Raw genomic sequence first — 27,629 nt, 5'->3', positions numbered from 1 at the left:
CGGCAGATTTCTTAGCATACGCCACTGTTCCAGGCAGCAGATTTCTTAGCATACGCCACTGTTCCAGACAGCAGATTTCTAAGACACAGGGATACAAAAGCATACGCCACTGTTCCAGGCGGCAGATTTCTTAGCATACGCCACTGTTCCAGGCGGCAGATTTCTTAGCATACGCCACTGTTCCAGGCGGCAGATTTCTAAGACACAGAGATACAAAAGCATACGCCACTGTTCCAGGCGGCAGATTTCTTAGCATACGCCACTGTTCCAGGCGGCAGATTTCTTAGCATACGCCACTGTTCCAGGCGGCAAGATTTCTAAGACACAGGGATACAAAAGCATACGCCACTGTTCCAGACGGCATATTTCCAAGACACAGGGATACAAATGCATACGCCACTGTTCCAGGCGGCAGATTTCTAAGACACAGGGATACAAAAGCATACGCCACTGTTCCAGGCGGCAGATTTCTTAGCATACGCCACTGTTCCAGACGGCAGATTTCTAAGACACAGGGATACAAAAGCATACGTCACTGTTCCAGGCGACAGATTTCTTAGCATACGCCACTGTTCCAGGCGGCAGATTTCTAAGACACAGGGATACAAAAGCATACGCCACTGTTCCAGAGGGCAGATTTCTAAGACACAGGGATACAAATGCATACGCCACTGTTCCATGCGGCAGATTTCTAAGACACAGGGATACAAAGCATAGTCCACTGTTCCAGGCGGCAGATTTCTAAGACATAGGGATACAAATGTTTATCCTGTGTTATGACAAACGTCTCTGATGGAAGAGAAAACTATTTTTCTTTATCTGCTCCCATGAGAATGTTTTCTTGTTAAATATTCCGATGTATGTGACAAGATTAGTGGGTTAGTTGAGAAGATATCTAAGTGACGTCACTTTCGTGTAACTAATAAAGCAGGATGTAAAAATGAAAGAAAGAAGTGAAGAGGAGAAAGGAAAAGAAGGCAGGCTGGACAATAGAAATTAATCAATCGAAGATACAAATAGAACAAGAATAAGAAAGAAGACAAAAATGGAGAAATAAGAAACATAAATATACGGAAAATTAAAGATAAGAGAAGAAAGGGAGAAAAGTTTTTAGAAATGAAGAAAGAAGAAAGAAGAAGGGATATTAATTGAAAATAAATATTGAAGGGAAGTAGAATAAATATGAAAATAAATTAATTCTTTAATTAAGAAAGAAAAAAAGAAGAACCAATGAGAAGATAGAGAAAATTATTAATAAAAATAATTGTTACATTATGCGAAAACATGCACTTTTTGTATAGCCTACAATATATCTAATTCACTTATACAGGGACATAATTTTATTTCTACTAACATTTTTAATATTAACCTGGCTATATCCTTGGATTAAAGGTCTAAAACCGGAAACACCGCTTGCTCCCCCTTCCAAGACTGGAGTTCGAGGATACTGGCGTAAAATACAAACAGATCACTTTACTAGGTATAGGAGGGAAGAAAAGTAGTTCATCCATTTACGTAAACTAGGAATTATCACGATTTTGAGTTTGATAATTTTCATTAGGTTTTTGTTTAATCAAAATACAGTATACTGTTTTTACTCATGAACTGAGTTATCCATGCGAACGTATTCATTATGCAGTGTATATTATACTGTCTACATCACAATAGCGTACAATATAGAGAATGAAGTTAAATTGAAAAATAATCATAATGTGGACATTTAAACACATTTTTGAAAATATTGGCCGTTCATTTCGATACAGGTTTCAGTTTCTTTTGTGCACATTATCGCACTGTAGACTATTGCATCTAATTCCAATTACCAGTTTCGTCCTTTGTACTAGTAACTCATGTGGAAATAATTCTGTAATTATTTTATAAAAGATTACCTGACGTACTGTAAATTCAATCTTCACTTCTGCCAAATCCGAAAAGATAAAATTACTTAGATATGCTATGTACTGTCCGTGCAAGTAGTTACGTCGCAGGGTCGTAGAAACGGAGGAGATTTTTTTATTTAAGTTATTTTAAACAGTTTTATAATATTACGTAGACGACCACTTCCTAACAGAAATTAATGTTTTCAGAAAAGAGCTAAGACAGCCCAGCCAATAGACTTTACAGAGGGGCGAGCAGAAGTAGGTGGGGAAAATGGGAATGCGACGTAGGCAAACGGACGACAATACCTGTACGAAAATATGATTCAATATTGAAAACTCTTTCGTCACTGTAAACGCGAATATATTTATGGAACGTACTATAATAATAATAATAATAATAATAATAATAATAATAATAATAATAATAATAATAATCATAATAATAACAATAATAATAATAATAATAATAATAATAATAATAATTTATTTATTTAATCTGGCAGAGCTAAGGCCAGTAGGCCTTCTCTTCCGCCCAGCCAGACTCTAATTCTAATTGAATACATTTGCTTACATAGTTATTACGTTAATATCTAGATCATAAAACAACATGAAAGTATATAATGAAAATTGGATAACTAATGTTAGTGTGACAATAATAAACACTGGTAAGAAATAGTTTTAATAATAATGATGATAATAATAATAATAATAATAATAATAATAATAATAATAATAATAATAATAATATTAGTAGGGTAATAATAATAATAATAATAATAGAGATAATTTAGATATTTATCTGTGATATATATAACCATTAAACATTGAGAAACCTGAAACAGCTATTATTGTTGACAATAATTGTTAGAAAAATATCTCGTTAGCCTATTCTTAAATTGGTTTGATGTCTGACAGTCCCTGACATTACTCGGTAGGGAATTCCAAAGTCGAGGAACAGCCACAGTGAAAGAAGATGAATATGAGGATGTTCGGTGGGAGGGAATGGATAATATTGAGGAGTGTTGTGATCGTGTGTCTAGGTTATGATGGGTGGATAAATTTTGAAAACGAGACGCAAGATAGACAGGAGTGGAGAAATGCAATATGTGAAAGAGAAGGGAAAGACAGTGGATTTTCCTACGATCTTCTAGACGGAGCCAGGACAACATTTCGAGGGACGGTGTTACGTGATCAGTCCGGCGAATATTGCAGACGAAACGGACGCACGTTGTAGTCTCTGCGCCGAAGTAACGCTTAGGTCAGTAAGCAGAATATCACAGTAATCGAAGTGGGGCATCACGAGTGTTTGCACTAGCATTTTTTTCATGGAAAAGGGTAGAAAATTCTTCAATCGTCTAAACGAGTGGATTACTGAGTACAGTTTAGTATCACCGTAAGGCACTGTGACTGCACACGCGGCCTTGGTTCTGTGTGGAGGACGATTGGAAGTTCACTAGTAGAGGGAGTGGGAGTGAAGTACATTCAAAAACTCGGTACAATAAAAATTGAAGTAAAATAAAATGATGTCCCTGTATAAAATTTATCTAATTCACTAATATAACTTAAATATGAATTCTGATGAACACTGCTTCTTAGGAAACGAGTTGTTTTAAAAGGCAAATAGGATGAATAGATGGATGGACAGGAGGAGGGCTGGAAGAACGAACAAACGGACATGAAGATGACATGAAGTGCTTCTGGAGTACGCAAAAATGTACCTAATAATAAAATAAACCGTAGCGCAAGAAGAGAGTGGACGCCGCGCCAGGAGAGCTGTGTGATGCAGTAGGGGGTCTGCTGAGGGTGATAAACATGGGAAGACCGGCGACGCCAAGTGCCCGCTGCAGGAAATAGTGTGTACAAGACTTGCGGCGGTGACGGCGATGCCTTTATCCGAAATCCTATAAAACGGAAACCGATTTATTTCCGGAAAATTTTCACTGCTTCCTATTTCACCCTCCCACATAGCACCATTCCATTTTCCAGTTCATCTGCTAAACCAAGTTTGTTTCGCGAGGAAAAAAAATGCATGCTTCGAAGTACGACAGGTCGCTGTAACACAGTGATGTACAAAGCTCGGAACTTGGGGACTTGTGTCTTTGCACGTGACTAAGCGACCGGACTTCAATGTCAACAAACTCCCGCTTCCAGCACGGAGGTACTGTCAGGTCTGCTACAAAAGTGGTTTCTGGCTCCGACAACATATTGATAATATTATGGTAGGTTGAAACACGTATTTCATAGCATATATATATATATATATATATATATATATATACAATAATAATAATAAATATGAATAATATATCAAATTTACACGTAATTCCATAGCATATATATATATATATATATATATATATATATATATATATATATATATATATATAATAAAAATAAACATGAAAAATATATCAATTTACTGTTCTGCTGTGTACATTTTATTACAGTGTATGACTACCTACATTCGAAGATTTTTCGGAATTAGACTTAAAATACTGCATTTTTTCACTGTTACTGTTTTCTGTTCTATTTTCAGCAGTTGCTAGCTGATTTCGTATCTGAGAAAGATAAGTATATCCTAAATTTTTCTCGAAAATAGTTTTCAATTAGTGTGTCACTACTAGGGCAAGCCCCTCTACATTTCGATCCATGGCTATGAACAGATTTTTCTCCAATTTGAGGGACTGCAATGCCTTTCAATGAATTCCGTTTCCAGCCTCTAGTTTGTGTGTGGCACAACTTACAAAATATAAACTCTCCATTCGAAAAAAATAATTATCTCCTCCGAATTATCCACGAAATTCTGTTTCTTAAATTTAGAACAAAATATATTCTCAAACTTCTATAATACCCATTCGAAATAACACGTATTTTCTATTTCCTCAAACAGACCGTTTACCTTTAATTCTCTGAATGTCATTGGCTTCGACATAACAGTTTCTTCGTCCGTCTTCCTGTCATTAGTTGTGGCCACTTTCTTAGTACACACGACTGTCCCTGAGCACTTGCAGCGTGAGCATTGTGTACGTTGTACCTGTAACTTTACTCATGCACAAGACACAAGTCCCCAAGTTCCGAGCTTTGGTGATGTCAAAGCAAGCGCATTTTTCTGACCTTGACGTCGTGCGCGGGCATTAAGCGCTAGCTATGGAAAGAGGAATAAGCAGCCTGCTGGATTAAGAAAACAGTGGTGCACAAACTTCAAACGGAACGTGAAATTTTATATCGTTATTTTTACTTTTATATGGCTTCTTTCTGTTTGTTATTTTGTATATTGTTTGTAACAGAAAAATACTAACACCTGTTTCTTAGCCTAATATTGCAGTTGTGTTTTAAACGTTAATAACATAATAAAGAGTAAAGAAGGAATATTCACAAGAATTCCATAATAACTACAGCTATACTGTACTAAGTGAATTAAACACATCATTCATAAAGAAAGTGTTATCCCAAAGAAAGACATTGAATATGACATGATAAGTTGGAATTGATACTGATGGTATCTTTAGCCTTATAAAAGTAATCAAAACAATATTATAGTACAAAGCAAAGTTGTCTAGGTATATGTTTTAACTGTAACTAATATTACATAATAAAACTCTTATCGCATTATGCTTTTAGGTGATAATGGTACGCAACTTTCTGTTATCAGAATATTAAATTATCTCGAAATCTGCTGAAGCTATAGAGCTGACGTTTTACCAACACATAGGCACATATCTTTTGTTTGTGATGTAACAGTATTTGCTTTGTTAATTCAATTCCTTACAAACATTTTCCATGCCAATATTTTCAAACATTTTAAAACACTATCTCCAGTAATACGTATTTACGATATATTAGATTTACGAAAAGATTGTTTTAGTACCTGTAAGGCTACTAAACAAACATATCTGAAAATTTCACTTTTCTGTAAAAAAAAAAACGTTGAGAAAATATTCCTTTTGAATAAAAAAGCAAAATTGTGAAAAATGAGCACTAAAATTAAAACTTACATTCTTATAATGCACTTATAAAGGGTGCGTCAGAAAGAACGGATGGATTTCAAACTATCGATACGCAACGAGGAGAGAGATATAGTGAGGGGGACCACGACTGTTGGGTCAGCCAGAGAATGCAGTTTCAGCTGAGAACATGGTGTTGGTCTGGTGTACAACGTGCTTTCATCGTAGAGACATTTTTGAAAAATGAAGAGTCTGTGATCGCCACTCAGGACTCATTTCGACATCGGATGTCACGCTAGGATTCCAACTCGGAATACAATTTTGCGGTGGGAGGCTTCATTTCGTATCACAGGTTCAACATTAAAGAAGAAATCACCTGGACGAAATTCTATTGCACTGAGATTGTCCGAGGCTACGGTAAGATCTCGCGCCCTGCGACTTCTTTCTTTGGGACCATTTGAAGGCGTAAATTTGTAAACATCGATCACATACACTGGACGAACTGAAGACAGCGATTCGTGAAGAAATCGTGGCAATTGCACCAGCTATGACTGTGAAAGTGATGGCGAACATCAGAAAACGCCTCGATGCCTGTATTGAAAGCCAAGGACATCATATGGATAATGTTGTTTTACATAAATAAACTGCATGTATTGGTGAATATGTTGATAACAATAAATTTTTGATTTGATGAATCTTTACAATTTTCTTGCCATGTGAAATCCATCCGTTCTTTCTGACGCACCCTGTACTTCTCAGACAAATCTAAAAATTAACATGGATAAAGTTTTAATAAGTTCTCTTCCATTGAATCAGTGCTGGCCACCCCTGTATACAGCTCGACCAAGCGGCATATACCACCTCTTTCGTCTGTCTCTTTCCTTTCCGCTGTAAAGCGATCAGGTTCTCCTGGGCTCTAAAGCGCGCGCTTGCTCCTATGGACATCAGTTGACATCGATGCTCTAACATATGGGAGTCTAAGATCTTCTCATTGTATGCAAACGAAATAGATGGAATTATTGCAACTTTTTAAACAAATTTTCTTATACAAATCAATATTTCAGGTATAACTCCCTGTAAAGTTGATTTGAATAATTTCGAGGGAAAAATTGTTCCGGAGCCGGGTATCGAACCCGGGACCTTTGGTTTGACGTACCAACGCTCTACCACTGGATCGGTGTCGGTTAGAGTTCCCGGGTAGCTCAGTGGTTGAGCGTTGGTACGTCAAACCAAAGGTCCCGGGTTCGATACCCGGCTCCGGAACAATTTTTACCTCGAAATTATTCAAGTTTTCTTATAGTTCATTGTTAAGTACCCTGTATCAACTACTGGGATATGTACCGTCAAAGGAATTGATGATAGCGAAATGGTATTTGATGACATGAGCCCGAGAGTTCACCATGGGGTCATCTATCAACAACTTTAGAGTTCGGGAAAACCTTAGTCCCTATTTACACTTGCTATCTGTCGCGCAACATCAAGCGCTTTCTGTCGGCTATATGTAGCATCACCGTTCACACTTGGCAGATTTCTCGTCTGCTACTCGAGGCTATTTGTTGAGCTCGCGCAACGTGTGAGTGATGTGGTGAACGTTTTAAATGAACAGAATGGATTTTAACAATAGAAAAGCAGCTGTTTTAGCTTCTGCAGCTTCAAGTATTTTGTTAGCTTGCACTAATGAGAAGCAAAAAAAAAAAAAAAAAACCAAAGAGACTCTGGGAAAGCAAATGGCAATCCAGAAGGCAGGAGAAAGGGCTATTCCATGTCCTCAGTAAAGATTTCAAACTGGAACAAAATTATCACACAATTGGTTTTAATGATTATTCTTTATGAATTGATTAGTAGGCCGATCTATTCGAACCCTTATTTAGGGCGGCTTTTTTTTTGTTAAAAAAATCAATTACATTGTATTAAAACGAATCGTCAATTTAATTTTTTCTTCTTGCATTGACTCCTGATGTTCTTTATTTTTGTTTTGATGTCGGACGGAATATTATTGGGACGAAGAGACTCCAAATTTTTACAAATAAACTACAGCGCATTTTCCCTCCAAATCCTATTGTGATAGTCCTTACTTCTGGTAATAATAATAATAATAATAATAATAATAATAATAATAATAATAATAATAATAATAATGATTTATTTTAGCTGGCAGAGTTAAGGCCGTAAGGCCTTCTCTTCCACTCAACCAGCAAAAAGAGTATATACATATGCATGAACTTACAAAGAATTCAACAATTTGATTTAGATGAGAGTTACATATATACAAGAGTTATTTACGAATTAAACAACAAAATACTATGAACTATTAATTAAACACTGAAATAAACTGTGTAGCAGAATTAAGCTAAAATACATAGAATGTTAATATATTTCAAATAATATTAGATAATAGAAAGAGATTATTATGAGACAATTTTGAAAGTACCGCACAATCAGGATGATGTCAAAAAGAAAGAAGTAACAATGTAGGTCATATAAGCTTGGACATTGCTCGTAAAGCTCGATTAATTTCATTACTTGGTTTTTGTTCCACTTTGAAATGACACTACAAAGTTCGTGAAAACAGAGAAACACCTGAAAGTTGTCTGCTACTGCCTTTTCCGAACCATGTTCGGGTCCTGCAGCGTGAATTCGGCTGGGCCACCTAAGGAAATGTCGCACAGAAATAGTAACGGCTTCTACCCAGCAGATGTCGAAAGGGAAGGAACGAAATCCGTACTGCGCATGCGCCCACACTATAAGTCGAACGACATTGAGCTAGTGTAAACAGGGACTTAGAAAAACCCAACCAGGTAACCAATCCAAGCGGGAATTCGTTCCACAATCCAGCGCGCTTCCGGGTCACTAGACAAACGCGACTACGACCTGAACTACGTCGGAGATTTAGAAACAGGTACACTGCTCCGTCGATATAGGAGAAAGCCTATGTTTACCTAATTTGAAAGGCATGTTGGTCCGACAAGTTAACAAATTTAAAGAAATAAATATCAAAAGTCCTTCAATAACTGTCTATTCAAAATATAAAATATTACATAGGTTACATGAACGTATCTTTGACTAGCGCTTTCGCTACTATAATAGCATCTTCAGGTCAGACTTGCGTGATGTTAAGCTTTTCATATAAAGACGTAGATGGACAAGTAACATCGAAATGTATTAAGGTACATGACGTGAGAATATAAAATTACAATGATAAGAAAAACAAGTAAAATTTGACTTATGAACAGTCGAATATATATATGACAGTTATACCTTCATGAGGTCTCAAAAATTAATACATAAAAGTATTTGGAGTTAAAGCCTGCAGACTTCAATTTTTAAACAAATTTTGATCTATAAGTTGCATACATGTTTCTGCAGGCTTTAACTCCAAATACTTTTATGTATTAATTTTTGAGACATCATGAAGGTGTAACTGTCATATATATATATATATATATATATATATATATATATATTCGACTGTTCATAAGTCAAATTTTACTTGTTTTTCTTATCATTGTACTTTATTTTAACTCACTCTACTGCTCGGAAGAAAAACTCTGCTATGATTATAATAAGAAATGTCTACTGTGTATTATTGATTTATTTATAGTTTAAACCTAGATACCGCCATTTATAGTCACTTCCTTCCATAATAGAGAACTGGTGATAGCGGGATTAAGAGAGAAAATATTCAACTTCATCGTCCTTTCTTCAGAAACTCTTCAACCGATCCCTTAACGATACGTTCTCTGAAGAGGTGTTGTATTATTATGCAGGAAGCTCTCCATGGCTGTAACGAGGGTCTGATGCATCACAAAGTAGCGGGATCGATTCTAGTTACTTAGCACAACTCACTCGTGACCGCGTTGTGTGCACAGCCTGCCGGTGGATTACAGAGCCACGGCATTTGCTGATATTATACCCATCATGTGGGTGAACTACTCCTGGTACAGAGTTACCGGTACTTATTGATTTATAATATCATTTAAATTAGACAGTCATCATAAAATAATCCAATGATTTTTAAGTAGAGCTACAATGAGCACAAGAGACAAAAGTTTTGTACATCTACAGATTGTTAGGCAATAAAATTGATAGGCAGACATACTATATACAAGGACGGCTGAAGACAGAGAAAACGTAATATACGTTTCATCCTAAGCAAGGACGCAGAGAGAGAGAGAGAGAGAGAGAGAGAGAGAGAGAGAGAGAGACTGAGAGGCATACAGATAGACCAGGTATGCTCATTCTCTGACTCGCGATTACGTTCTGTAATCACAACCTTCGACCTTCGAATGTAGAGCGTGCTGTTCCCCGTTCGAAGCTCGACGGATGACTGCAGAAGGCAGTTCAAGTACTTAGTAACGTACGAACAGTGCGGGACAATGACACAGTCAAAACCTTCTGTAAGCAAACGATCATTCCGTACAGTGTGGGAGGAAGCCTATTTTTGTTGTACGTTCGATGAAAACGAAAAGTGATTACTATATTGTAAGGTACTGTCAGGAATGCTACTGAGCAACATAAAACGACATTATAGGCTCTGCTACCCAGAACATGCCGAAGTGACAGAGAAGCTGTTTTATTATTATTATTATTACTATTATTATTATTGTGGTAATATTATTCCAGCAGAAATAGATATTTTGATAAAATAATTTTTCAGGGACGCAACGTGCACTACAGCTTCAAGAATTGAAAGCACTTCATGAAAGGCCAAACATTGAAGAGAGTCGAACAATTCAGAGTCTATTTTTTTTTTTTTTTGGAGCAAGTTAGCCTATGTAGTATGTTGGGAATTAGCTAAGGCACTAAAACCCTTCACGGATGGTGAACTTGTAAAGAGATGTATGGTGCCTGAGCAAAATATAGTTAACTATGTCTCTGTACTGCAACAGTTCAAATGTGAATTCACAGAACATAGATTTAGTGATTTTAGACGTATGGAGAGTGATATTAGTATTTTTGTTAATCTTTTCATAAATTTAGTACAATCCGTGAGAGTGCAGTTCCAGGACGAGTTAATTGATATACTAAGTAACGTAGAATTCAGAACTAAATGCAGAGAATATGACTTGACAAGCATACAATTATTTAAAAAATGAACAAAACTAAATATTACAAGATGAGCTTATTTGCTGACACTATGTTAGCTACCTTCGCCTCGACATATTTGTGCGAACAATTATTTTCGAGAATGAAGGTTACTAAATCCAAACATAGGTCCCGATTAACAGATGAGATCTTTAGCGCATTGCAGTAAACTCGTTGGAAATATATTCCCGATTACTTGCAGAAAAGAATCCAGATGTTGAATAGACCCCAAAGTAGGCTATATGGTGGAATATGAAAATGATATTATCTATGATATTATTATATCATAACTATATTAAATATAATAAATAATGTAATAACTTAATTTTGCAGTGTATACTCTTTCCTTTTTCAAATTCAGTTTATTATCCGTATTTGTAAGAGGGTGTGAGCGATGCCACGGGCGGTGCTGCAATGTAGTTGCGGAGCCCAGTCCGTACACAGTGTGTTTTTTGCAGTGCAGCATCATCCGTGTAATCGGGGCTTTTACAATTTTGAGCATACCTGAGATAGACAGACAGGTAAATAGAAAGACATTATATGACAAATTTGAATGGAATTCAATAGGATAGGATAGACAAAAAGAGATAGATTACATTACATTGCATTACATTAGGTAAGATAAAAGACAAGACGAAACATGAGACCAGACGAAATGAGAAGAGAAAAGAGACAAGATATGAGACACTAGTCAAGACGAGAAAATAGCAGACAAGCGGCCAGAGAAACAAGACCACAACAGACAGATGGCCTACGTCAGTGACCATCAGTACTCGCTGAAATGTGCAAAAGGTAAGCGGAGCTGTTCCGTATGCCCCGTCGTGCAGCAGGAAGAGGTAGAGAGCATACCCGCTAGCAGCTACGAGTGCACCATGGTGCAGGCTGGCAGAAGGATGGATTTATGGCTCGGGCAGACAGGCAAACACAGATACAGATACAGATAGACAGATAAATAGATAGAGATGACAGATAAAGATAGACAGATAAATAGAGATGACAGAAAAAGATAGACAGATAAATAGATAGAGATGACAGAAAAAGATACACAGATAAATAGATAGAGATGACAGAAAAAGATAGACAGATAAATAGATAGAGATGACAGAAAAAGATACACAGATAAATAGATAGATATGACAGAAAAAGATAGACAGATAAATAGATAGAGAAGACAGAAAAAGATAGACAGATAAATAGACAGAGATGACAGATAAAGATAAACAGATAAATAGATAGAGATGACAGAAAAAGATAGACAGATAAATAGATAGAGATGACAGAAAAAGATAGACAGATAAATAGATAGAGATGACAGAAAAAGATAGACAGATAAATAGACAGAGATGACATATAAAGATAGACAGATAAATAGATAGAGATGACAGATAAAGATAAACAGATAAATAGATAGAGATGAGAGAAAAAGATAGACAGATAAATAGATAGAGATGACAGAAAAAGATAGACAGATAAATAGATAGAGATGACAGAAAAAGATAGACAGATAAATAGATAGAGATGACAGAAAAAGATAGACAGATAAATAGATAGAGATGACAGATAAAGATAGACAGATAAATAGAGATGACAGAAAAAGATAGACAGATAAATAGATAGAGGTGACAGATAAAGATAGACAGATAAATAGATAGAGATGACAGATAAAAATAAACAGATAAATAGATAGAGATGACAGAAAAAGATAGACAGATAAATAGATAGAGATGACAGAAAAAGATAGACAGATAAATAGATAGAGATGACAGAAAAAGATAGACAGATAAATAGACAGAGATGACAGATAAAGATAGACAGATAAATAGATAGAGATGACAGATAAAGATAAACAGATAAATAGATAGAGATGACAGAAAAAGATAGACAGATAAATAGATAGAGATGACAGAAAAAGATAGACAGATAAATAGATAGAGATGACAGAAAAAGATAGACAGATAAATAGATAGAGATGACAGAAAAAGATAGACAGATAAATAGATAGAGATGACAGATAAAGATAGACAGATAAATAGATAGAGATGACAGAAAAAGATAGATAAATAGATAGAGGTGACAGATAAAGATAGACAGATAAATAGATAGAGATGACAGATAAAGATAAACAGATAAATAGATAGAGATGACAGAAAAAGATAGACAGATAAATAGATAGAGATGACAGAAAAAGATAGACAGATAAATAGATAGAGATGACAGAAAAAGATAGACAGATAAATAAATAGAGATGACAGATAAAGACAGACAGATAAAAATACATAGATAAAGACGACAGCTATAGATAGACAGAGATAAATTGGGATAACAGATAAAGATAGACAGATAGAGATATATATATATATAGAGATACGAGATAAAGATTGACAGTCAGAGATAAATAGAGACGACAGATATAGATGTACAGAAATGAATATAGATGACAGGTAGATACAGACAGATAAAGATAAATATACAGAAATAACACATGAAGATAGATACTGATAAATAAACATAGACAACAGATAAAGATGGACACATGTAATACACAGAGATAAGAGATAAAGATAGACAGATAGAGGTAAATACACACATAGAGATAACAGATGAAGATAGAAAGATAGATATAAGTAAATAGAGACGACAGATAAAGGCAGACAAATAGAGATGGTAGATGAAAAGACAGAAAGAGATAAATCGATAGAGACGGCAGATAAAGGAAGTCAGATAAAGATAAATAGAAATAACAAATAAAGACAGATAGAGACATATATATATATATATATATATATATATAGAGAGAGAGAGAGAGAGATAAGAGATAAAGGTAGACAGATATGATAAATATACAGAGATAACAGATAAATATATAGATAGAGATAACAGATAAAGATAGAAGGATAGAGATAAATAAATAGAATGACAGATAATGATATATATATATATATATATATATATATATATATATATATATATATATATATATATATATAGATAACAGATAAAGATAGACAGATATGATAAATATACAGAGATAACAGGTAAATATAGACTGATAGAGATAAATAGATACAGATTACATATAAAGATAGAAAGAGAGAGATAAATAAATAGAAATGACAGATAAAGGTAGACAGATAAAGGATAAATTGAAATGACAGATAAAGATAGACAGATATGATAAATATACAGAGATAACAGATAAAGATAGACTGATAGAGATAAATAGATAGAGATAACAGATAAAGATAGATAGAAATAAACATATAGAAGATAACAGATAAAGATAGACAGAAATAAACATATAGAGATGACAGATAAAGTTAGACATATATATACAGAGATAACAGATAAAGAAAGACAGATAAAAATAAACATATAGAGATGACAGATAAAGATATAGAAATAAATATATAGAGATGACAGATAAAGATATAGAAATAAATATATAGAGATGACAGATAAAGATAGACAGATATATATATATATATATATAAATATATATATATATACATACAGAGATAACAGATAAAGATAGACAGATAAAAATAAACATATAGAGATGACCGATAAAGATAGAAAGATATATAAACACAGAGATAAGAGATAAAGCTAAAAGTAAACATATAGAGATGAGAGATAAAGATAGACAGATATATATACAAATATACAGAGATGACAGATAAAGATAGACATATATATATACAAATATACAGAGATAACAGATAAAGATAGACATAAAAATAAACATATAGAGATGACAGATAAAGATAGACAGGTATATATATATATATATATACACACACAGAGATAACAGATAAAGATAGACAGATAAAAATAAACATATAGAGATGACAGATAAACAGATAGAAATAAACATACAGAGATGACAGATAAAGATAGCCAGATATATATAAATATATAGAGATAACAGATAATGACAGAGAGAAATAAATATACAGAGTTAACAGTTAAAGATAAACAGATAGAAATAGGCATAGAGATGACAATAAAGATAGATAGAGATGGATAAAGATAGACACAGCTAAATAGATAGAGATGACAGATAAAGATAGATAAATAGAGACAGAGATAGACAAGTATGCAGATATAGATAGGCAGGCGGGCAAACAGAGAGAGAGACAGAGAGAAAGAGATAAACACAGACAAGAGGGTAGGCGAATAGATCGATGACAGACGGACCGACAGATAGACGGCCGGATAGACAGACAGATAGATGCGGATAATTGGATCCACACCGTAACGTTTCAGGTTTTTCTATTTCCAACATCTATTTATGTCTATGTTTTCCTATTTATACGTCTTTTTGAGCTTCTTTCTGCAGTTCTTGTTTTTCACAGTGTTCAAATATATTTTAGTTCATCTTTTTTCTTATTTTGTCCGTGGGCAAATAGTATTAGATTTTAGACCTGTTATCGCATATCATAGACTTGATGTCGTTCTTGATTTCCTCTAATTTGTTTCTCACCGATTTTCAGCTTTTCGGTTCTAATAAAAGTGACAATTTTACGTCTGGTATTGTTTCTATAGCTTCTAATTAATTTTCGGGATATTATTTATTATCATTTTTATACGGAAACCATTTCGAATATTGCACAACACATCTGATGTTTGTTTCTAGACATAATAGTAGTCTACAATGAAATGCACAAATTTTGTTCTCTTCTCACTAATACACAATACACGTTAGAAAATTTAATTTGCACAAGTCTGTTCTGTTAATACAAACAGAAAGAGAAAATATGCGCATCTTTTGCTTATCTCTCCATATAACCATCTTCTCTTGATTTTTGAGGATTTGAAGAGAAATTCTACATGACAGAATCAATGAAATTGTCTGGCCCAGCAGTTTTTCAGTCAATTGGACTTATTGTTAGCTAGCTGTATTAGCAGGATTGCTATTCTTTATCTTCTCCATCCCCCTATTCCATTCGTGAATAGGACTTTCGATTTGCTGTTCTCTTACAGGTTTCAATAATGGAAGAATCCAAATGTAAACTCTCCCCGCCATAAAATTTCACAGGATCTGTTCAGATGTTACTCTTGTACTACTATACAAATCTGGATGCTGAGCTAACTTACTGAGCTACATTAGCGTTATAACAACTACTTACTGCAACCATGGGTATTTGTTGCACTGTTTGCCACTGTGGCCCCCGCAGGTTTGTCTGTAAGGATCCTCACTCCCCTTTCACTTACTTCAGTACAGGTAATTCGTTATCTCGTGAAATCAAATGAATGCTTGCGCTGTAACTCATAGCAAGAAACTTACGATGGCGATAAGTGAGTTACCTACTTCTCGTCCGAGTGGTTATGTCGCAGAGTCGTCGAAACGTGGCAAAACAAGTGACAGTTACTTATCGCGGTTCTTTTCTTTAAAATTATTTTGTACAGTTGTATAATACAGAGTGATTTATATAGAACTGACACATTTCTTTCATTAATTGTTTCAAAACGAAATGTGCTAGCGACAACTTATTATACCTAAAATGTAGAGGAATTTTGGGAGATTATTTACCTCTATAGCAAATTTTGACTGTAATTATGTGTATTTATTCCGCCTATGCTTATCGTACAATATGAATGAATTAATTAGTCATATTTTCTCATTAACGTTTTCGGTACGTAAATTGTACCATCTTCAGATGTTTGTATATGATGTTAATTGTTAACCAAGCCTGTGGGTGCATGTATCTGGACTTAATGGTCAGTGTTTTTTTGTGCATGCTGTGCGATGTCGGTGAAGTGTTGTCATGATTACATAAATGATCACCTTAACTTATTACTATTTGCTGGTACAACACTTTATCACACTTAAATTAGAATGTTTCAGTCGTTATTTAAAAACACTATTTAAAAACACTGTCTAAAAACTGTTTAAACTGTTTAAAAGCACATAGTTTTTACATCACTTTAACTATGTGAAGTATGTGATCGCTTATTGTGTGGTGGTTGCCAGTTTGAAGTTAAATGAGGCACTTATGGTGATCTTGTTTAGCGTTGAGTTGGACGCAATATCGTAACATGGCTATGTTTTCTAAAGTGATGTTGAAGCACTTCTATTAAGTTGATGGCATATGTAATATTATAACAGAATGAAGGTTGTCAGGTCCGTGGCTTTAGTATCGCCTGGCGTGTCTGTAACAATATGATTAAGTATTAATTTATGAATTTGAAATTGGGAATGTTTTTAATTAAAATTGGAAATTCCTTTTATTGGTATTGGTATGGCTAACTGCTTGGGTAATGCCTATTATGTAAGAAAAGTAACTTACAGTTTTAACGTGTATTGATCTGCTCGTGCTTGATGCTAGGCTGATACTAGACTTGCTCACAGTATTTTTTAGTTAGTTATATTGTCTGTTTCCGGAAGTAGAGGGGGTGTCGGTGAAATCTGTGTGTGTGATTGTTTGGGCGGGAATAGTTTGAATAAATTGAAAAGTGGGTTATTTATGTTGGCTATTTGTTCATTTAGTAGGGGTTTTCCTGAGTTGTGTTCTTTTATAATATGAAATTGTTCCGCCGTTTCTATTGTGGGGTCGTTTGTGATTTTTAGTATTTTCAGAGTGTCATTAATATTTGCGAGTTCGTGGTTTTCATCTATAAGGTGTTGTGCGAATTTAGATCTGTTTCTATTATAAACGAAATCAGAGGTATGTTCCCGAAATCTTATTTTAAAGTTGCGCCGAGTCTGTCCTATATATGTTTTGGTGCAATTTTTGCAGTTTAACTGGTATATGCCACTGTTTAGGAGGGGTTCATTGTGGTTGGTATTATTGGGAATTATATTGTTTAGTTTGTTGTTGGTACGAGAGGCTATGTTAATATTTTGTTTTTTAAAAAAGTTGCTAAGTTTGTTTGAAATCTTGCCGTAATATGTTAGACTATGCCATTGTTTTTTGTTTTGTGTTTTCTCAGGCTGTAATGTTGTGAATTCTTTTTTATGTAGTTTTGTTTTTCTCTTTTGTATTAAGTTGTTAATTAGTTGGTTTTCGTATCCATTTTCAGAAGCTATTTGCTTTATATAATTAAGTTCTTTATTGTAATTATCTCTATTTAACGGTGTTGTGAGTAATCTATCAATGAGGAAACGAAATTTGCTAATTTTATGTGTGATTGGATGTATTGAATGTTTTTTTATAGCATGTGTGGTTGTTGTTTCTTTCCTGTATATGTTGAATGTAATTGTTGCTATTGTTATGTTTAAATCTAGAAAATTAAGGCTATTGTTATTGCTTTGTTCAAGGGTGAATTTTATGTTTTGATGCCATTTGTTAAATTCTTCTAGTATTTGACTATCTTTGTTTTGGGTGTTTTCGTATATTATTATTGTATCGTCAACATATCTTGCGTATGTGCTGAAATTGAACTTATTATTTAAATTATTTATGTGTTTGTTTTCAAGTTCTTGTAGAAATATGTTAGCTAAATATCCAGATAAGGGGTCACCCATGGCTAATCCAGTTGATTGAATGTATATTTTATTATCAAATTTGAAATAATTCTGTTTTAGGGATGTTTTTAGTAAATTGGTGATTTGTTGTATTATATTGTTATCTAATTGGGCTTCGTTCAGTTTTTGAATAATTATGTTAATGGTTTCATCTATTGGTATGTTGGTGTATAAATTTGTAACATCCAGTGAAAGTATTTTGGTGTTGCTCGTGGTTTTGAGTTTTTGGAGTTTTTTTATTATTTGTTTTGTGTTGGTGATGGTATATTGGTTGTCTAGAATGATATTATTACTTAAGAATTTGTGTAAATATTTATTAACTTTGTAATTTGGGGCTTCTCTGCAATTTACTATTGGTCTCATTGTCATTTCTTTTTTATGTGTTTTAGGTAGTGTTTTTAAATTAGGTGCTTTGGGGTTCTTCATGATGAGGTTTAGGGTTTTATTTTTTGGTATGAAGTCAGGTGCATTTTTATGGCGGTTTTTATTTGTTTCTGAAAAGTTTCTGTGGGGTCTGATTTAACTTCTGCGATCTGGTTGCTGGTGAAAAATGCGTTGGATTTGTCTATGTATTCGGTTTTGTTCATCAAGAATACTGCGTCATTTTTGTCTGCTTTTATGTGTAGAATGTTGTTGTCTTTTAGTTTTTGTTTTAATTGTTTTAGTTCTTTATGTTGGTTTTTGGCTATTTTGAACTCTTTTTTAGTGTTTGGGCTTTTTACATATTTTTCTATTATTTTAGCGGTGCTGTATTGTAAGAATTCTTTGTTTTCGTGTTCGCTATTCTGTATGATATGTTGAGTTTCTATTGCTGCATTTTCTATTACTTTTCGGATATTATTTGGTGGATAGTTGTGTTTGTATCCGTTGTTTAGGATGTTTACTTCTTGGGTGTTTAGTTTGAGGTTTGTTAAGTTTACTATCCTATTATTGAATGTGGGATAGTTGGATTGTCGTTGTGATTGATTGGTAATTAGGTTATTAAGTTTTTTCTGTAGTGTTTCATATTTGCGTTTCATTATTGTGTTTATTTTCTCTTGACTATGTTGATATATATTATCCCATTGGTTACCGAGAAATTTTGCAAGTTGTAAATGTAAGTCGTAGAGTTTCTTGTTCAGGTAGTTTTTCTTTATGTGTAAGAATTTGATTTCATTTTTCATACGTAATTTCTGAGACTGATTGTTGGTTATTAGGGCTGGTTTTGTATAAAGTCTGTTTCTAGTGATTTTTGCGTAATTTGGAGTGACTTTGTGTGTTAGACATTGTTGGTTAAACCAGATGTTGGCATTGGTTTTCAATATTTTCGTTTTGGTGTTAGTGTATGCGTTTATAATTTTTGCTTGGCTAGCGTTTATGAATTTCATGTTGAACCTTCATTCTGTTATAATATTACATATGCCATCAACTTAATAGAAGTGCTTCAACATCACTTTAGAAAACATAGCCATGTTACGATATTGCTTCCAACTCAACGCTAAACAAGATCACCATAAGTGCCTCATTTAACTTCAAACTGGCAACCACCACACAATAAGCGATCACATACTTCACATAGTTAAAGTGATGTAAAAACTATGTGCTTTTAAACAGTTTAAACAGTTTTTAAACAGTGTTTTAAATAGTGTTTTTAAATAACGACTGAAACATTCTAATTTAAGTGTGATAAAGTGTTGTACCAGCAAATAGTAATAAGTTAAGGTGATCATTTATGTAATCATGACAACACTTCACCGACATCGCACAGCATGCACAAAAAAACACTGACCATTAAGTCCAGATACATGCACCCACAGGCTTGGTTAACAATTAACATCATATACAAACATCTGAAGATGGTACAATTTACGTACCGAAAACGTTAATGAGAAAATATGACTAATTAATTCATTCATATTGTATGATAAGCATAGGCGGAATAAATACACATAATTACAGTCAAATTGTGACAGCTTATCGGTATATCTTCAACATGAAATTCTATAGCAAATGTTGAAAATGTCCTCCATCCTGCATAAGGCACAACTCAACACGTCGTTCCATGTTACTGGCCACTCGTTGGAGGACTCTGTTGTCAATAGCTTGAATCTCCTGTGTGATGTTGTGCTTCAGATCGTCCAATGTCTGGGGACGTGTGGCGTAAACCCTGTCTTTTAAGTAACCCCATAGAAAGAAGTCCGGCGTTGCCAAATCCGGAGATCTCGGTGGCCACAGGTTCCTGGAAATTATTCGGTCGTCAAAGAAACTTGTAATTAGTTCCATGGATTCATTTGATGTATGGCATGTAGCGCCATCTTGCTGAAAATATCCTTGACTCAGCTCTATATCGTCCAGTTGCTCAACAAACTCCATGAAAATCAGTCGGTACTCTGTAGTGTTCACAGTCTTGTTAAAAAAAATTGGCCCCACTATTCTCTGTGCGGATATTGCGCACCAAACTCCTATTTTAACCGGGTGCATAGGTGCTTCATGGATGACATGTGGATTTTCGATGGCCCAATGGCGTGAGTTCTGTGAGTTCACAACACTTAGACCTACTAAGTGTAGCGAACAACATTTAAGCACATTATACTGCATTTTGACGTTGACACAAAATGTCGAAAACAGCCGCCAATAATAGGAATGAAACATAAACATCTGCGCATCTAGTGGCAAGGAATCGAAACTCCAGAACATTCTGCTTAATTTGGTGCTAAAATTGGGTCAGTGCTGCCAACAATAGGAATACAACATAAACATCTGCGCATCTAATGACAAGGAGTCGAAACTCCAGAACATTCTGCTTAATTTGGTGCTAAAATTGGGTCTTTGAATGAATTTCCAACGGAATAATTAAAGAAAGAAATGTGTCAGTTCTATGTAAATCACTGTGTATTATACTTAGTTTTTCAATTCCGTACAGTAAATATTTTCAGGAAAGTCCCTAACAGTTGAGCCACAACATTTTACAGAGGGGACAAGCAGAAATGGGTGAGGGAAATCGGGATGAGACATAACCACTCGGACGGATAGTAGCTGGAAGTACCATAGCGAGGAAAGGAAGCTTCTGAATTCACTTTCTTCTTCCCCATACCCGCAAGTAGGTTTCACGAGATAACTTGCCTGTACGGCAAGTAACTCATTGCACCGGAACATCATTTTATTTTTACTAACATTTCTAATGTTAACATGGCTATACCTTTAGATTAACAGTTGAGAACCGGAAACACTCTTTACTACCCCTTTCTACGACCGGAGTTTGATGATAATGGCGTAAAATACAAGCAGATCACTTTACTAGGTATAGGAGGGAAGAAAAATAGTTAATCCATGTACATAAACTAGGAAATATCACGATTTTGCGTTTGATAATTGAGGAGCGTTTTTGCAAAAGTCAATAGATGCAGAAATTTTCGGGAGTTACATATGGATATCGTATGTTTTATACCTCCGGAATCGATCTATGAAATCAGATTTACTAAAACTTGATTCATACAGTATGTAGAGACTACCAAACCTTCCAGGTTGTTTTCAAAACTCGATAGATCCTGTCACTTTGTGTAATTTCTGTAAAATCTTGATTTCTGCATCTATCGACTTTTGCAAAAACGCTCCTCAATTTTGATTAGGTTATCTTCTACAGTTCTATAATTCTAATAAGTTGTGTATTGTCATGTACCTAATCTGTGGTATCAATTTCATTTCAGTCACGTGTATCTTTCTTGGTGTTGCAATTTCCACAAACATTGCTGTATAATTGCTCGCCATTTTTGTTCTTTCGTTGGCGTTCGCAGAAAGCACACGAGGACATTATTTTCCGATCAATTATTTGCTGAATTATAGTGCGTTTGATTTATTATCATAGCAGCTACGACATGATAAGGTTTAACGGTGTGGCAAATAGATTCCTCGTATGGTAGCTCGGCAACGAAAGAACAAAAATGGCGAACGATACTGCCTACCTAGACTTTATAGAGCCTTCACTTCCTAAGACGTAAGCAAAGAGGAGGAGTCACGCCGGGAATAACATTGTCGGGACTATAGCACAGCAATTTTTATACAATTTTTTTCGTAATATACGTATTATAAATAAAGATACGTTGCTCTATAACAGGGTTGGGCAGAATTATGGACTTTGTGCTTGCACGGTGTACTATGAGAGAGAAATGTGCCTATAGAATGCACGAAAACCGGTTTATTCAAGTTGCGGTACGTACTGTATGTTTCAAAAGAAAATGTTATTCTACCAAACTAAATAAGAACACAAAGTAATGAAACACTTCCTTAAACACAAAACATGTCTGTTGCACATTAATTCATATTACTCACTTTCTCAAGATTTGGAGAAACTGTATTAGCACAAGCTATGTGAAAAACTGCCGTTAAAAGCCTATCAATTATTGTTTGAGATTTGTTTATTTTCGTAATAGAAAATAACTGTTCACATCTATAAGTGGAACCAAATAAACACAAAACTTTCTCACACAGCTTATGCAGATTGGGAAAGCGTTCTTTTGGGAATCCGTCACAGAACTGCATAAGACTCGACTTTGAATCATATTTCGCTCCCATCTCTCGATCACATCGCAGGTCAATCAATTCACACTATAATGAAGGGAGGACGTTATCAATAATCAGTTTGAATCAGAACATGTAGCAAAAATACGCAAATCCATTTCCAGGCAATCTAAATCGTGGAACCTTGATGTAAATACCTCTAATAGACCGGATAGAATACATGCGTACATTTCTAAATTTTCATTGTTCAAAATTCTATGCGCTTAGAAAAGAATGGGAAATGATATATTTCGCCCTTTTGCATTTGACGTATCCATGACAGTATCGCTGCTCTATTATGTTTGGCATTGCCACGTATTAAACTTAAATGCACTGAATGGAAGTCAGCTGTATACTAATGCTCTCAAATTAATGTCTCTTCAGCCTGCGTTATCTGTCCATACTACGAAACACAAAACTTTTCCACGGTGGATCCAGTGGAAATGTACCGGTACGCAATATTTCTTCAGCATTCTCATTCGATGTATAAAAATAATAGATCGACGGAATTTACCTGAGCGAAACCTGTAGTAATAATGCGTGTAAACGTTGTGACTTACAGTCCGATCCTGTATTAATTCCTGTGCATATAACAACTTTTTATATTATTTATTATTCTTTATGCTCGACCATGCCGAAGTGTAGTAATTATACACCTGGTAGCAGTCCTTTAATGCATGTCATTAAAGTACACCTATTCATTAAAGTTCAGGTTTTCGATTATTCTCGGATATGCAATCGAAAGACAACGAGGGAAACGTCACGGAGGCTGGAAATCCAATACTGTTGCAGAGGGTTATGTTCTGTTACTATAATAAATAGCGTTAATTGTAAATTATATTCAAATAAATTCGATTTGTCATCTCGTTTTTCAATTCTAAATCAATTTCCAGGTTATATCAAAATTAGTTCATGTTATTCTCTAGATTATATCAAGGTCAATGTCATTATTGTGCCGCGGAAAAAATCGATACTTTCGCGTCTGCGCACATCTGACAATTTACGAGCTATGCACAAGGTCACTTCCGCTCTTCAGTCAGATACGAATAAATTGAATACTTCTGAATAATTTCAAGTTAGAAATATGGTCGAGCATAGAAAGTCGTATGAAACTTGCCTATAATGGTAATTAAGACGCTCGTATGAAAATTATGAAACTCGCTTGCGCTCGTTTCATGAAGAAACATACTCGCGTCTTAATTACTATCATTATAGGCTCGTTGCATAATGTACTATTATTTTATCATTATTGACTCTTGTTTTTTGTTCATACACAATTTCGTAACGCTCTGGTATGGAGTTATGTAACAGCAAAAGAAAGTTATTACAGTTTTGTTATTTTTGTATGAAATCCTGAAAGTCTTGTTCTCTGACTTCTGGACAGCTTCCACTGTCACTTTCAGAGAAAAAGCACATATTCCCTGACCTTCGACCAAATCGTGCTCGCTTGTTGCGTTTCATTCTTCAGAGCTGGTCTTTTTTGCGCTTTGCTAATGCTGACAGATATTACAGCTTCAACTTATCTCTAGGCAGCACTCACGACTTTATCCTAAGCGAGCACTTCGGACCGTCTGCGTATCAAATCAAAATTCTGTTACGAACATCCTTCTCTTGAAATTCCTTCACATATACGCCTCACTGTGGGGACAGAGCAGAACCAACGTGTTATATATAAATTCTAAATTATAGACATCAGCTCAAAGAATTTGAGTGATCACAAGGGCCCTGAATACAATAAACATGTACAATATAATGTGATGTGATACATTAAAGAAAAAAGAAAGTTAAATTATTCTTTTACTCATTACTAGGGAGCGGATTTTTATGTGCAAGAAATTTAAATATATTTATTTTTTATATGCTAAAAAGTACGAAACTATTTGCTAAAAATAAAAAAAATATATATATTTTTAAATATGACAAAAAATACCTTACTTAGCTTGGAAAAAAAAAAGTTACTAGGTACTCACCAACCATACTTGAGTAGTTGGCCGAGAATTGCAGTGAACAACAAAGGTCATCTCCAAATTCTCCATCACAAATGCATGCCGATTATCTCCGAACAACGACTTATACTGTGAAAACGATCTTTCCACATCACAGGACGTCAGACGTGCATATTTAACCTCTTCCCTTACTATATATTTTACCAGTTTTGTGAAAAAAAGTGTCATATATATTTTTTTTTTCGTAAAGTCGTCATTAAATATTACAGAATCACTGTACACCACTAATTTTCCTGCATACCTAAAAATCACTATGAAATAGACATACATTCATACCTGAATTATTATCCCGAGTTATCTCGTGCACCTTGATTGCAGCTCTGGTAGTTGTCCCACTTTGATTTTCTCCAGAACTATTTACCAACTTATGTTTTTTTTATGGATTAATTTATGAGGTACAATACCAGTGCTGTTATCAAGGCGTTAAATGTTGCTTGTCGTGTGATAGACTCGAAAGCAGGGTATTACGCACAGTGCCACATTGCATTCCGGACAGTAGTATCTGCTCTCCTATATGAGAGCGTTTTGGGAAGAATGGTGTAGCAGTCATTGAATATTTGTACCAGTACATCTGTTCTTCAGGTTTGTGAATAATGTTCTGCAGTATCACTATGCCCAAAAGTACACGTATTTCAGAGTCTGTAGTAGGCCGCCACGAATTATTTTCAGCATTCTGTGAACACTTATTAGCATGCCGAATCGTCTCCTCGAATATAATGTTGATGAGGTCATTATTAAAGAATAATTTAAAAAATTGAGAATTATCGTTATCGGAAACAATGTTAAAATGTCAGGAAATGGGGACCTCGGAGGTGCAGAAGAAATGGTGCCAGATGTCTTCTATTCAAACCACTGTCGAAAAGACGCGACATCGACTGATCTGAATTTGTTTGTTGATCTATAACTTCGTCTTCTGATACCGATTTCTCATTTCCTAATCTTCTACAGGAATATATTCCTGATCAAAAGTTTCGGAATCACTAACTTGATCCATCTTTACACAAAACAGCACAAAAACACTAAACACAAACAGAAGCCGCCAAAACTAACTAGCATCTACTCACTACTGTGTGTGAATGCTATATGAGCATAGAATTCCACTCGCAAGGAAGAAGTACAAAAAACACCACCAGATATAGCAATATCACTAACTTCTGTAGCATCTAGTGAGGAAACGGTTAATGACAGAATGGAAACGTATATACATATTCGGGATATAATCTTTAGCAGCGAAAATGGGACTCAAACGAGTTAACTCGAGTTAATAAATTTTGACACAAGTTAGCTACCCGAGTTAACTCGGGTTAATCAAGGAAGTGGTTAAAGAGAGGAATGTCACAAACACACCCTCCAATACTTGAGCAACTTTACACATTTTTTTATATCCACTGTTTTTCCCAAACACATTCTGGAATTTGTCCCTTAGTACTTGTACTTCTGAACCTGGTAGCGAGTCTAGTTTAATTTTCACGGCACGCATCTCTCTGTTTCAGACAACAGGTTTTTCGATGTTTCGGGTTTTTTTATGGTGTGACACAAAAAAGCTTAGATTTGCTAATAGGAAAGCCAAATAGTTTTTTAAACAACCAACTTTCAGTATAACTTGAAGGATATCGATTGACGAAGCCGATAACAGGGAATCACAACAAGACGTATTGCCTTACTTGATGGACATGAGCGAGAGGCCAGAGATTTTTTAAAATTAAATAATGTTCATACCCGAGCTCTTATCTGTTGTGTTTCACAAACAAAACGTGGAATGAAATCATCTTCAGTAACAACAAACATTCCTAATTATGTGTTGCAAGATCTCTCCTCCTTGTCCATGTTAATTTATCCTCTAATAACAACACTGATATGCTGCCTAAGCAGTTCTCAGAACTTGAGGCGATACTATTACGAAAATGGATCATGGATACACCACACAGGGCTTAGAAACACGAAGCAACCAAGAATTCTTAAAACGATAATGTACTTCTAAGTTACATAATTGATTTAATTTTAAAATGTTTAAAAGTTCTTGTAAAAAAATATTTTATTAGAAGAACTCCAAGATTTGTGTGTTTATAATAGATTTCCTATAATTTTTTTGTGAAAATATGTGTTTTTATGTGAAATAAAATTCGGGTTTTAAACTTGAAACTTCATGTTCAGAATTTTTAACTTTGTTAATTGTGTTTTATCACAAGCAAAAAGAATATTTAATTACATAGGAATCCGGTCCTTACTCATTACATCGATAAGAATTCTAGACGCGTTGCTCGTGTACAGCTTTAATACTGCCTGCATCCCGCGGTCATACATTTGAATCTTGCATATGTGTTTTCATTTTATTTATGTCAAGTGCTTTGTGATATAAATAGCTTGATACACCGAAGTCACGTTATAAAAATTCCGCAATATGTAAGGTTCACAAAACTCGAGATATACACTTACGACAAAGATCCTAATAGGCTTACAAAGCTATAATAATAATAATAATAATAATAATAATAATAATAATAATAATAATAATAATAATAATAATAATAAAGGTAGATGGAAAAACTACTGCATTTTGGGCAACTACTAGATATACACAGGCCAAGTAGAAATGATCAGGACGAAATTCAAATACAAACTGCTGAGCCTTTTATACCAGAACCCACACTTTCTGAAGTCGAAATTGCGATAGAAAATCTGAAAAAGTACAAGTCTCCAGGTATTGATC

General features: G+C 34.6%; 1 protein-coding gene and 1 non-coding gene across 2 annotated transcripts in view; one reads left to right on the top strand and one right to left on the bottom strand.

Moving 5' to 3' along the window:
• Positions 1–27,629, bottom strand: part of Gycalpha99B (guanylate cyclase 1 soluble subunit alpha 2) — a 1,225,856-nt gene that overhangs the window by 779,232 nt on the left and 418,995 nt on the right. The window lies entirely within an intron of this gene.
• On the top strand, positions 7,016–7,087 carry TRNAD-GUC (transfer RNA aspartic acid (anticodon GUC)). The gene has a single exon. It is a non-coding gene; the product is annotated as a tRNA-Asp (tRNA).

Source organism: Periplaneta americana, chromosome 8 (genome assembly GCF_040183065.1).
Source record: "Periplaneta americana isolate PAMFEO1 chromosome 8, P.americana_PAMFEO1_priV1, whole genome shotgun sequence".
Lineage (NCBI taxonomy): Eukaryota > Metazoa > Arthropoda > Insecta > Blattodea > Blattidae > Periplaneta > Periplaneta americana.
This window is presented reverse-complemented; position numbering and strand designations above follow the sequence as displayed.